Below are 12170 nucleotides of genomic sequence, written 5' to 3'. Positions count from 1 at the left end.
GATGTTCAATAATTTTGTTAAATTTTCAGTAAACAAATAAAATGTAACAAACATTTATAGAGAATCTAATTTTGAAAAAATGTGTGAAAGTAACATTAACTTAAGATTTTATGAAATTTTACTTTTATTGTAAACAATATACAGCAAAATGTGGAGAAAAGTATTTCATTATAGCTTTAAGCCGAAACTAGACTCATTCATAGACTATTCAGATGCAATACATGGATTTCAATTGTTGGTCAGCTCTTAACATGGTAAATGTGTAGATATGACAGTGCTAATTTAGTAAAATGTGGAGTGCCGTCTCAGAAAATCTCCTCTTAATAAGGATACTAAATTATTTTCGTTGGTTATCATGGTAAAATGTAAAATTTTTATAAAAATCACAACTAATCTTTAAGTTAATCATCATCTTTCCCTTCATCTAATTATTAAGTTGGGCAGTAAATCATGGAACTGCATGTTACTCTGTCTTTTCATCTTTCTTCTTTGAAGATTTTTTTCACTTCTTCTCTTTCTCAGATCTTCCTTTACACTATCTAATTATCTCTTTCTTCGTCTTCCTCTTTCCTCTTATTCTAATAAAATTTTCTTTGGCATTCTTCCAACTAATATGCTCTGAAAGTGCCTAAACTATTTCAGCATGCCTTATTCAATTCTCTCCTTTGCTCAGTATTTTAGACCTTCTCTTTTTGCAACATTTCTTTCTTGATCTCATCTCTCCTAGCATGGTTCTTAAAACCTTCATCATGTTGCCTACAATTTACTGTCTTCTTTTAGTGATCTAAGACTATGTCATGTGCAAATGAATATTATCTGTTTACATTTCATTATATAAACCCTATCAAATCGCATTTCATTCATCTAAGCAGTGAGTGATATGATTTTGGTTAATATTCTTCTTTTCTAAAAACATAACAATGCCATAAGGAAACAACTATGCTTTTATCTTTTGATTTTCTATTTTTCTCTCACCTTTATATTATCTTAACAATGATAAAAATAAAATGATAGATGTACACTGTTTAAAATGAAGTACTTCAGTTACCACCACAAAATTATAAGTACAGAAAGGTCATCCTTTATTTATTTAAGTAAATTCTGGGATAAACCCTTTTTCCCTTTGTGATATATTTTTCTTTTGGGGACATGATCGACTGAAAATGTCCTTCCTTAGGATCTTTTGACTCTAATTCAATCTCTTTCTCGATGGTGGTGTGTTAATGCTTAGTCTTAAAATAATTAGGAAACCTGTTCAATATGTAGTCAAATAGTATGATTAATATGTTGTGTTTATAAACTGAATAATGTATTTAATCTAGAAACACACAATAGAGTATCTATAAACTAGGATAGAACAAACTGTCTTGACTAACCTAGGTGGTTTCCTAACCTTTCTAAGGCTGGTACCCTTGACAACAGTAATAGTACTGATACCTCCAAGTATCGGTGCTGCTATTTATTGTAAGAGAATAACAATACTTGCTATCTATATTAGTTGAAATTCAACATTATTTCAAGTGTCAGTTAATACTTAATAATTTTAAATTAAAAAATTTAATATTAAAATATTTAATTTTTTTAATTATGGTGGATAATTGTGCTTTATGTAGATCACATCAGGAATAGGTAAGTGTGTTCTGTTGTGAAGAAAAAGGAACTGTTGCAGTATTTGCCTGAACAGATTCAAGGAAAATTGTAGTAAAACTTTGATCAGAACAATACAAAATATATACAGTAATTATAAAAAAAGAAGAAGAGATCCACACTAATTTGTTAAACAATTAATATAATTGGAATGTGGAAAACACTCAAATATTAAATTCATTAAAATTGTAATAAAGCAGCTATGTTTTATATTAAATTAATAAGATGAGCTAAAAAAAAAAAGAAAAAATAGTTTCAAGGGTTTTAATGTAAATTAGTTGAGCATGTACTACACGCAAGTTTATTTATGAAACAAAGATGCAGAAAACTAAATTTTTTTAGTTTTATTTCTTTTATGAGTATTATTATTTAAAATCTAACTGTTAAGGTAAAAATACTGGCATTGTAAAAGAAAATATTTAAATTTTTCAATTGGTAATTTATTAAAAATGACAATGTAAGCAAAGAATATGGCTATTTTTTATACGCCAAAGTATTTTGTTAACTTACATGGGATAATCGAGTTGTCTGTTTGATAGAGGAATTTATTATTTTTAATAATAGTAAAAATAATTATATAATTATAATTTAATTTAATTTGTTTAATTAAAAATTTCTCATTTACTAAATATTATAAATCTACATGATTGTCAAACAATGACATTTATTTTAGTGCAGATTATGTAACTCTTTAATAAAAGTTCATGTTACTATGTAATATAAGTGACTGTTATATTAATCTGTTAAATTTTTATTTTGTAACTACCAAATGTAATAAAGATAACACAATTTTCCAACCAAAACAAACAACAATCTATAATAACCATTTTAATTTATATTTAAATTTCAAAGAACAAAAAAAGATTAATAATTTATATGTTGTATACCTAGATTATATTAATATGTAAATGTTCAACTATTATTTAACATCAGTTTACACTATGTAATATAACAAAAAATAACAATTAAACAAAACAAAATTAATAAATGATGTGAATAAAAATACAAGTTTTTATTAAAAGTGATAAACCTAAAAATTTTAAAAACCCACAAAGCCATTTTGAAGAAACTTATCTACTGCAGCACCCTCTGGTGGCTTATAACTGTAAAACTAATCTAAGAATCTGCTCTTAAGTGATACCTATGTAATGTAATGCAAAAAACCGCATCAAGATTGGCTCAGTAATGTTTGAGGAAAATGGTAACAGAAATACACACAAACACACACACACAACCTCTTACCCCAAATGCAAATAGCATCTCTGTTCTGTCGCGGGTAAAAGTATTCCCAAGCTGATTTTATTTATTTACATTTTAGTTAATTATAATGAATATAATTTGTTAAAAGTTTAAAACAAAATTTTATTGATTTGATGTTAATTATTTTAAAATTGGTTTGTTCAATTATCTTAATATGTGTATTATTTATAAAAAAAATGTACATTCTGCTACTTGATAAAGTAATAAAAAATACTGGGAATTTTGTTTTTATTAAACTGCTATGTTCTTTTTAACATAATTGTAGCTGAAGAGTGTGATAAAAAAGGAAAGTAACTGAATGAACTTTAAGTAATTCAATTTATATCAAAATGCTAATATTATAGCAAATTTATAGTTTTCTATATGCAAATCTACAAACTTCAAAAAATTACAAGTGAAAATTTTAATTTAACTCAAACTACACAAAATCATGCAAATATTTTACATTCTACCAAAGTTCAAGGAAAGTTACACTTCTAAAGAATAGATGTAAAAACTTTCCTAGTCGTCAAACTGAATTTTATTACAGCAACTTGACATACATTACAAGTTTCAGCAGTGAGTTAACTTCATAATAAATCATTTTTTGATATCAACATACAACATTGTTCAAAGTGAACAATAATATGGATTTTATGTAATTATAACAACATTAATCATAATAACATGTAATTAATAACACTGTAATTATAATTACATATAATATGTAATTATAATAACAATAAGAAATTTATTTTAGTTTAACATCTGTTAAACTATCTATACTATCTTATACTATTGATATCTGGATAAAAAATACTTTGAATTGGAAATTTTCAATTGTTTAACGTACTTTGAGAAGACAAATATTGACTGATTGTTAAATATAAGGAAAATAATTATCAATATTTATCATTTTTTTTGAAGTAATAAAAGTCTGATATAAGAAAATACTCTTTATTTATTTTATGCGATGCATTCTACTGTGTTTTACATTTAACATAAATGTTTTTCCAAAAAATAAATGGATAAAAACCAAATTCAGAATCTAAAATATATAAATTATCATTTGTTTTGGAAACTAATTTTTTATACACCCACACAGTTTATTAATGTTGAACTGAAATAATGCTGGTCAGTTTTGATCATTGCAAACTGGAGGAGACAAACTAAAAATTAAGTTATTATTTTTTCTGTTATATATTAGCTGATGCTGTTAGTATGACATTTACAATGCTCCAGAAGTTGTCTACTAAAAATTTGTATTTTTAACCAGCCAACATCAATTTTTAGTGTTACATAAATATTATAGAAAGTGTAGATTGTAATGTTGCATTTAAAATCCCAAGAGAAATTATAAAACTTCTTTATAGAAAACAAAATAAGAAAGAAATTATATAATGGAGTAGATCGTGGGGAAGGCAGTAAACTTATTTGGTAGCTCCACAACAAAAGGGATAGTTCAATGATCCTTGAAGTTGAAGGTTGAAATTTGAAAAGTAAGGATGAAATACGAAGATTCAAAGCTACATTTAAAAATCAATTCCCATATTTTAGCAAAGTTAAAAATGACAGGTAGAGTGTCATGCTATGCTGTTAACATTTTATTGTTAAGTAAACATTTATATTGAATTTCACTTAAAATTTATACATGTAGAAAATACCTGTAAATTTGTATATAATATTCCTTTAATATTAGATTTAAAACAGAACATCACTTAATTGCCAGAGCAGATACATACATAAAACATCATAGTAATCCAAAAAAACATGTGTTTAATTGAAACCCAACCAACAAAGGACACCAGTATCTTCTGCATAGCACACAAATCCATACAAGAGCAACTACCTTTACAAGGACTCCAACAATTGATTTTGCAATGATAAGTTCAACCACTAACCCGGCGGGTTATGATTGATGCCATTGTATTTTGGGCACAATTGGTCAACATGGTAGGAAGATATATTCACAATGGGTCCTATACCTTAAAATCATACTAAAAGAATTGAATATATACATTTTTTTAATGAAATTATTTACTTGGATATTACATACTTTAAGGGTCTATTTAATTTTCCCCCTAAGTAGTTATCTATCTGTTAAGGGGAACCCCCTTGGTTCCCAGACCATATAACATTTAAGTATTTCTTAAGCTCTTATTAATCGATTTCATCAGGTAAGTTATGCAACTCTGCCAATTTTTTTAATTTTGATTAATAAAAAGCTATAAAAATCAAATGAAAACAAAATAATAGAAAACAATCTAAGCGTTTGTCTTCTCATTTTATACAGAAGAAAAAATATTTTTTCATGTAGATGCTTGTTTTATTGTGACGCATCACTGAAAAGTATCATTCAGATTCAAAATATTTTAAGAAGCACTGTGAAGTAATGGTTTATTTCTTCTTCATCTTATCATAACTTGTAACTACTTGAGTATTTCAAAAGAATGTAATTTACACACATGAATGACTAAAATAATAAATACCAGAATTTACAATGTCTTTCTTCAATGTATTTATAACAATTCATAGGAGAAAAAATAAAGGTTATGTTTTTTAAGACCTTTTGTGTAAAATGATTGGACATAACTAATTTTTATATTATTTTTTAACACTAAATAGTTATTTCAATATATAATATTTTATATGTTAATTAATAACAGTCTATATATTTTTTCTGAACAGCCCCCGCTACTAAGTGATGAATACATGTTGACCCATTCTGCAAGAATATATAGTACACTTGCAAAGTTAATTAATTAATTTCTTGGTAAGGAAAGAAACAAAACAAACTTTGGTGTGCAGCCTGCTCGAGTAGGGGAAAGAAGGAAAATATTTTTGTCTACATTAGTTTTATAACAATGTGACATTGTTTATTCTGGCTCTTAAATAGTGCACCTGAATACTTGGTTCATACTCTAAATGGTATAAGTTGAGCTTGTCACCATTTTCAATTATTTATTATGCTTGAGCATATTCTTCTGATCTGAAATATATCATTTCTTGTGGCTCCTTTTAAAAAGTCATAATACATTTTTGAAGTAAGAAAGTAGTTGTCAAAGCACAGTTTGGCATCCATAAATCATAATATTTATGTACATAATTTATTAATAAATAAAAATACTAATTTATTCGAGTGTTTATATTTGATTAAAAAAAATATATATCCGTCTCTATTAAACAAGACAACAGAACTATTTTTGTGTAATTCAGCACAATTTTTGGCATAATAGAATGTGTTTTATTATGCTTTTGTAATCAGTTTTAATAAGCTACTGATCCATTAAACAAATATTCTCATCAATTTATTAAGAATACAGTTAAAAGTTTTTTTTTATGGAACTAGTATTAATTATTATGTCAATGTGCTTTTAAATTACACCATTTTAAGAAAAAAGAACCTGAATTTTCTGCATCTTTGTTTAATGTGTATAAATACGTTTTGTTTGGTCTTTTCCTTTTAATTGTCCATAATAGCATTTCTACTCACTCCTGACACGATTGATATCACAGAATAAATGTACTGATCTGAATGAGATATTTATTTATTATATAAGTATTGAATACATTAAGAACTATTTACTTGTTATATCAAGTAATGGAAGGAAATGGTCCATCAAAAATATAAATAGAAAAAATGAAATATGGCATGTAACTGAAAAAGTAATAAAGGATATAACTGGTTAATGAGGATTTTTAATAATGGCTAAGGCTTTGTCTCTTAGCGATGAATTTTAATAATGTAATTTTTGAATATTTGTTAAATCATTTTGATTGTGGATTAAATCATTCAATATATTAAAAAAGTAAGGCCATTCAAGAATGTCACCTTTAAACAATGGTAAACTGATAGGTTGCAATTGTAATTGTTTAATATCTATGTCTACAGAATGTTCTTGATTATTTACTTTAAGTTGACTATTTAATAAATGTTGTAACTTACATTCTATGTTGCATAAATTTTCCTAGACTAGTTATCGATCTAAATAAACTATCATCATCAACATTGATTTCTAATTGTATCTGAATGGAAACATATTTGTGGTGCAAATCAAGCAGATTTTGTAATTTGATTTGCAAAGCGCATCTTGTGATGCGTCAAATTTATCCGCGAATGTTCCAATTCTTGTAATTGAAGCCTTAATTGATTTTTTTGTCTTAATAACTGTTCTTTATCCATAATGATTATAATAACTAATATGGCCAAAAAACAAAGTAAAATTAAATTATACAAATATTACATAAAAAAATGGTGTTAACGTAAATTACGAACCCAGATTCAATGTAGTGAAGAAAACTCCAAAATATTTTTGTTTATTCATAAGTTATTATTATTTTTATTGAAGATCACCACTGACAATTGAATTTTCCAACCTGCAGTGTATTTATATATATTACAATATTAGAACTTCACGTGTAGCTGATATTTCACATAATTATTTAATTATCCAGGCCGGAGCAACAAAAATAATGTACAATTTCAGCCGCACAGTAATTTTTGGTTGTGTAAACTGTATGTATTAAGTAATATCAGATAACCAATTATTAATAATCACTTCCTTTATTTACCTTCAAAATTTACATTAATTAAACATTATAATAATTTATGTTTTTAGTTACGTTCACATTTATAATTTATATTAAACATGTCTAATTAGAACAATAAAAATTTAGTGATGTTGTTGCTAATACATCTTAAAGGAAGGTAAATTCATATAATTAATTCTAACAATAATTGAGATCAGCTGGTTCATTAACAAAGAAGAAGATGACAGGAGATATTTACATTAAGCAAGAGGACAAAGAACACAAATGAATCTTAACAGCCAGTATAACAACTTCAATATTATTGTATGATGCCCCAGTTTGGGGTGCTGGACACTGCGATAAATAACAAGAGGTTATCAGTGGTGCATAGGCGTTCCTGCCTCAGGATTTGTTTTGCTTACAGGATATCCCAACCCCATAGGGGGAAGACACTCACCTTGTGACATTACCGATCGCCACACCACCCCCTCTGTTCCGAGCCCTGAGGGGCTTTACCGAAGGTCGTCTTTAGACCCTCTAACTGATTACATCCACAGTCATCAGTCAGGCCTCGGTCAGAACAGTATCCAAGGATGCGGCTGAAGTTCTGGCAGGTCTGATGGCAATCAACTTGCTTGCTGATGTGAGGAAAAGATCCTGGGAAGTAGGCGGGTCACTCAAAGACCGGTGCCATGAAGCTTCGCGAGTCAGGGAAGCACACACTAAAGTATGGCAGAGGCGCTGGAATGACGAGGGTAAAGGTCGCTGGGCTCTCCAACTAATCCAACGATATTGCCAAATGGATATCTAGGAGGCATAGCGACATGAATTACACCCTAAGCCAGGTTTCATCTCGGCATAGAGGGTTCACGGATTACTTATTCAAATTTTGTCCCATTTGCGAGAGCATCAAGGAAACAGCATACTATGTGTTTTTCGAATGCCCAAGATTCATCTGAGAGAGGAACACTGGTGACCAAGATGAAAATAGACAGACTGTTCTCGCCTGAGGATCTCGAAGAGTGGGATCAGAGGATCTTGGTCCCTTCTGTCAAGAGCTGGAAAGCAGTGTCGGACGGGGCCAGTACTGTAATGACGAAAGTACGAGCCCAAGAAGACGCTAGGAAAGGAAGAGAGACAGTAATGTCTTGGCGCTAAGGTCTGGGGACAGGCTGCCTGCGGAGCTCCTGGAAGGTCCTGGGTAAGTGGGATCGTCCCGGAATTATAAAGTAGGCAGCACTCCTGGTGATGACATCTCCAATGATGGCAGCGTAAGTAATCACACTTCACAATGAGAAAGCCGCTCCTTTCCTGAAGTAATGCCTTGCGGTTACGGAAGGAGGATGACGGGGTGGTGGTTTAGCTCATATGTATGGACACATGCATGCGCTAAGTAACATCAAGCGGAACCTGTTGTGAGTCCCGACACGCTCAATCGGAGTGTCCATAATAAGATTCCCCACCTAAAAAAAAAAAAAAAAAAAAAAAAAAAATAAATAAATTTCACATGTCAAAAAAGGTGCTCATGTAGAACTTGTTTGAAGTTAATAGTTATTGTAAACAAATAGTGTGTGATTAGTTGAAAAATATCGAACAATTTGATTAAATTGTTGTTTCTCAGAAAACAAATGATCTGTTGTTTCTGTTTGGTATAAAGTTTTCTAAATAAATTGAATTTCCAAACAGAGCTGTCAATTCATTCTAACGGATGTTGAGTTAATAAAGATGAGGATAAAGTTAACAGATAAGGTGAATAAACTGTTTTCCGTTAGCTGAAAACATGTAATTTGCCTAGCAAACTGTTGTTTTATCAATAATAATACACTGTTAAGCTAACTGGCAAGATTGAATAATCTCAAAAATCAAATAAATGTTGTTCTTGAAAATACTGTAATATTAAAGTGCAGAATAAAAAGATCATAAAACTGTCAAATCTTGTGATAAAATGAAACATGGTATTCGCTGGCGTCAACCAAACCAGCCTGCTCCCAGAGCATTGAGAAAAATATTAAAATGAAATTGTGTTTGAAACTGAAAAGCAAGCAGTTTAGCAATGTGGAAAAAAATTAATTAACTACAACTATAATTAATTAATAATTATAATTAATATTACAATTATTAACTATTTAAAATTATTATTAAGTTAAATTATTGACTATATTTTTCACAGCATTATTTTTATTCATGCAATAGCCTATTAAAACATTGCTGATAGCATGTGTAAAGATAATCTAATTTATATTCTTATCCAGTAAATCTTGAGATTATCTTAATGTAACTTGGTACCGTAATGGATCTTCTTTCAAAAGCAGACACATTGCTAAATTTTCATTTACTGAATTACTAATATGTATCATATACATTATTTATGAATTGAGTAATAATATACAGCATTAAATTGCTAAAGCTTCGTATTACAGTAATTAATTGTATTTCAACCTGTCTTATTTATCATATTTATATTGCTGGCTGCGTACAAGTCGTTGCAGTTAATTATTTCAATCATGTACTGCATGACTGTCACAGCAACACTTTTCACTATTTATTTTCCTTCAATACAGGTTTGATGACTTAATTCACGAGGAGCCAAATAAACAATATGCTGCTTCTTTTTAAAATCCAAAGGGAGTTTACATAGTCCTAGGTTTTGGGTATAGGATCATGAAATGTCTTATTAAGTGACAGCAAAGATAATTGGCTTTGTCCAAAGTAGAGGTGGATGTTTCTGACAAACTAAAACGAAGTGTTTGTTGAAAAAATCAACTGTTGGTACAAACTGTTGCAAACCTTTGATAAACCTATTGTTCATGACTTATTTTTCCACACATTGCTAAACTGCTTGCTTTTCAGTTTCAAACACAATTTCATTTTAATATTTTTCTCAATTCTCTGGGAGCAGGCTGGTTTGGTTGACGCCAGCGAATACCATGTTTCATTTTATCACAAGATTTGACAGTTTTATGATCTTTTTATTCTGCACTTTAATATTACAGTATTTTCAAGAACAACATTTATTTGGTTTTTGAGATTATTCAATCTTGCCAGTTAGCTTAACAGTGTATTATTATTGATAAAACAACAGTTTGCTAGGCAAATTACATGTTTTCAGCTGACGGAAAACAGTTTATTCACTTTATCTGTTAACTTTATCCTCATCTTTATTAACTCAACATCCATTAGAATGAATTGACAGCTCTGTTTGGAAATTCAATTTATTTAGAAAACTTTATACCAAACAGAAACAACAGATCATTTGTTTTCTGAGAAACAACAATTTAATCAAATTGTTTGATATTTTTCAACTCATCACACACTATTTGTTTACAATATTACAATTATAATATTAATTAATACAACAACAGATAAGGTTCTTTCTCTAAAGCCGAATTATTGTGTTGAGTTATATGGAAAAATTCTGTTTAGTGAAAGTGTACATAATTTATTTTTTTTTTTAAGAAAAAATGTCACTTCAAAGATTCCCCATTCATAAATATTAACACATGGATAAGTTAAAGATAGAAGACATGAATCACATTTTGTATGTTGAAAATTCATTTTGATTTTTTGAGGGATTCCCAATAGAAGATATTATAATTTAGATTGAAATATACATTAGTGTAATAAATGTTTAATAATGATGATAAGCTTAGCTTTTAATTACCAACTTTAATAAAATTATGATAAACTCTATATAATCATCTGTATAATGCTTGAAATGTAATCTAATACTTCAGGAAAATACTAGGTTACAACATATTTTTGTAATTGAATTTTCACAATTAATAAACAATTTTGATACACACACTAATTTTTCATTAAATATATATTTGGTACTCCTGTGGCTTTTCGCTCATGGAGTAATGAAAAAAGTTCTATTCTTTCGTAGATTAAAGAGTAAAATATTATTTTGCAAAAAGTTATGTTTCATTCTTTGTACTCTTCCAAGTCTTTTACACATTTGAAAGATTACAATTTAATTGCTGTTTTTATTATTTGAGTTTAGTTTTGTTTAAAATTTTGAATAAGGCACTTTTTTGACGTTCGATTTTAATCTCTGTTAAAATAGAACACATTTTAAGAAAAAAATACTGTAACATTGCAATAATTAATTTTTTCTTAATTTAGATATTTATAGGATAGAGATTCTTGGTGGCTAAGTTGCTAAAACTCTTAGTCGTATTATGTATGCAGATTTTTTATGGATAAACAAATATTGAAAAATAAAAAACGCTATGAATAATTTTTTATTTCAAGTTTATTAATTGATTATTGCTATTAAAGATGAATCCTTTTTGGAAAACTTGTGATTCAGTAACATTAATAAAATCGTAATAAGTGGCAATAGATGTAAAATAATTAACCTGAGAATGTAGAGCCCTTACTTTCTTGTACTTAATTTATTTTTTCCCCCAATTATAAAATGGAATTTTTGTTGGATGTATTATCATAAATGAAATTTTCCAACTTCTATGTGATCGTAGAATAATAAAAAAAGGAAGAACTAATATACCAGGTGACTTAACACCAAGAGAGTCAAATAAAAAATCTTGATTGGTTTCATTCAGGCACCGCTAAATATAAATAGCTGTGTTTTTGTTTTTTGAGTTCTTGGCTAAGGACTCAGATTCCTTAACCAAATTCTGAATCACATCAGATGATTCAATCCGACAGTACGTTAAAAAAGAAATCTTAGATATATGTCTGGTGAGATCAGTATTGCTTGTACCCATATCAAAAAAACACTTTTACTTTTC

The 12170-nt window shown here is 28.5% G+C and overlaps 1 long non-coding RNA gene across 1 annotated transcript in view; it reads right to left on the bottom strand.

The window, feature by feature from the left end:
* Nucleotides 1–7332: 7332 nt before the first annotated feature.
* The window catches only part of LOC142328204 (uncharacterized), a 118927-nt gene continuing 114089 nt past the window's right edge, over nucleotides 7333–12170 (bottom strand). Inside the window, exon 4 of the long non-coding RNA XR_012757223.1 lies at nucleotides 7333–8879. This is a non-coding gene — a long non-coding RNA (uncharacterized LOC142328204). The remainder of the gene's footprint in view (nucleotides 8880–12170) is intronic.

The sequence above is a fragment of the Lycorma delicatula genome, chromosome 7 (genome assembly GCF_047948215.1).
Source record: "Lycorma delicatula isolate Av1 chromosome 7, ASM4794821v1, whole genome shotgun sequence".
Classification (NCBI taxonomy): domain Eukaryota; kingdom Metazoa; phylum Arthropoda; class Insecta; order Hemiptera; family Fulgoridae; genus Lycorma; species Lycorma delicatula.
The sequence above is the reverse complement of the archived record's forward strand: the minus strand, read 5'-3'. Positions and strand labels throughout refer to the sequence as shown.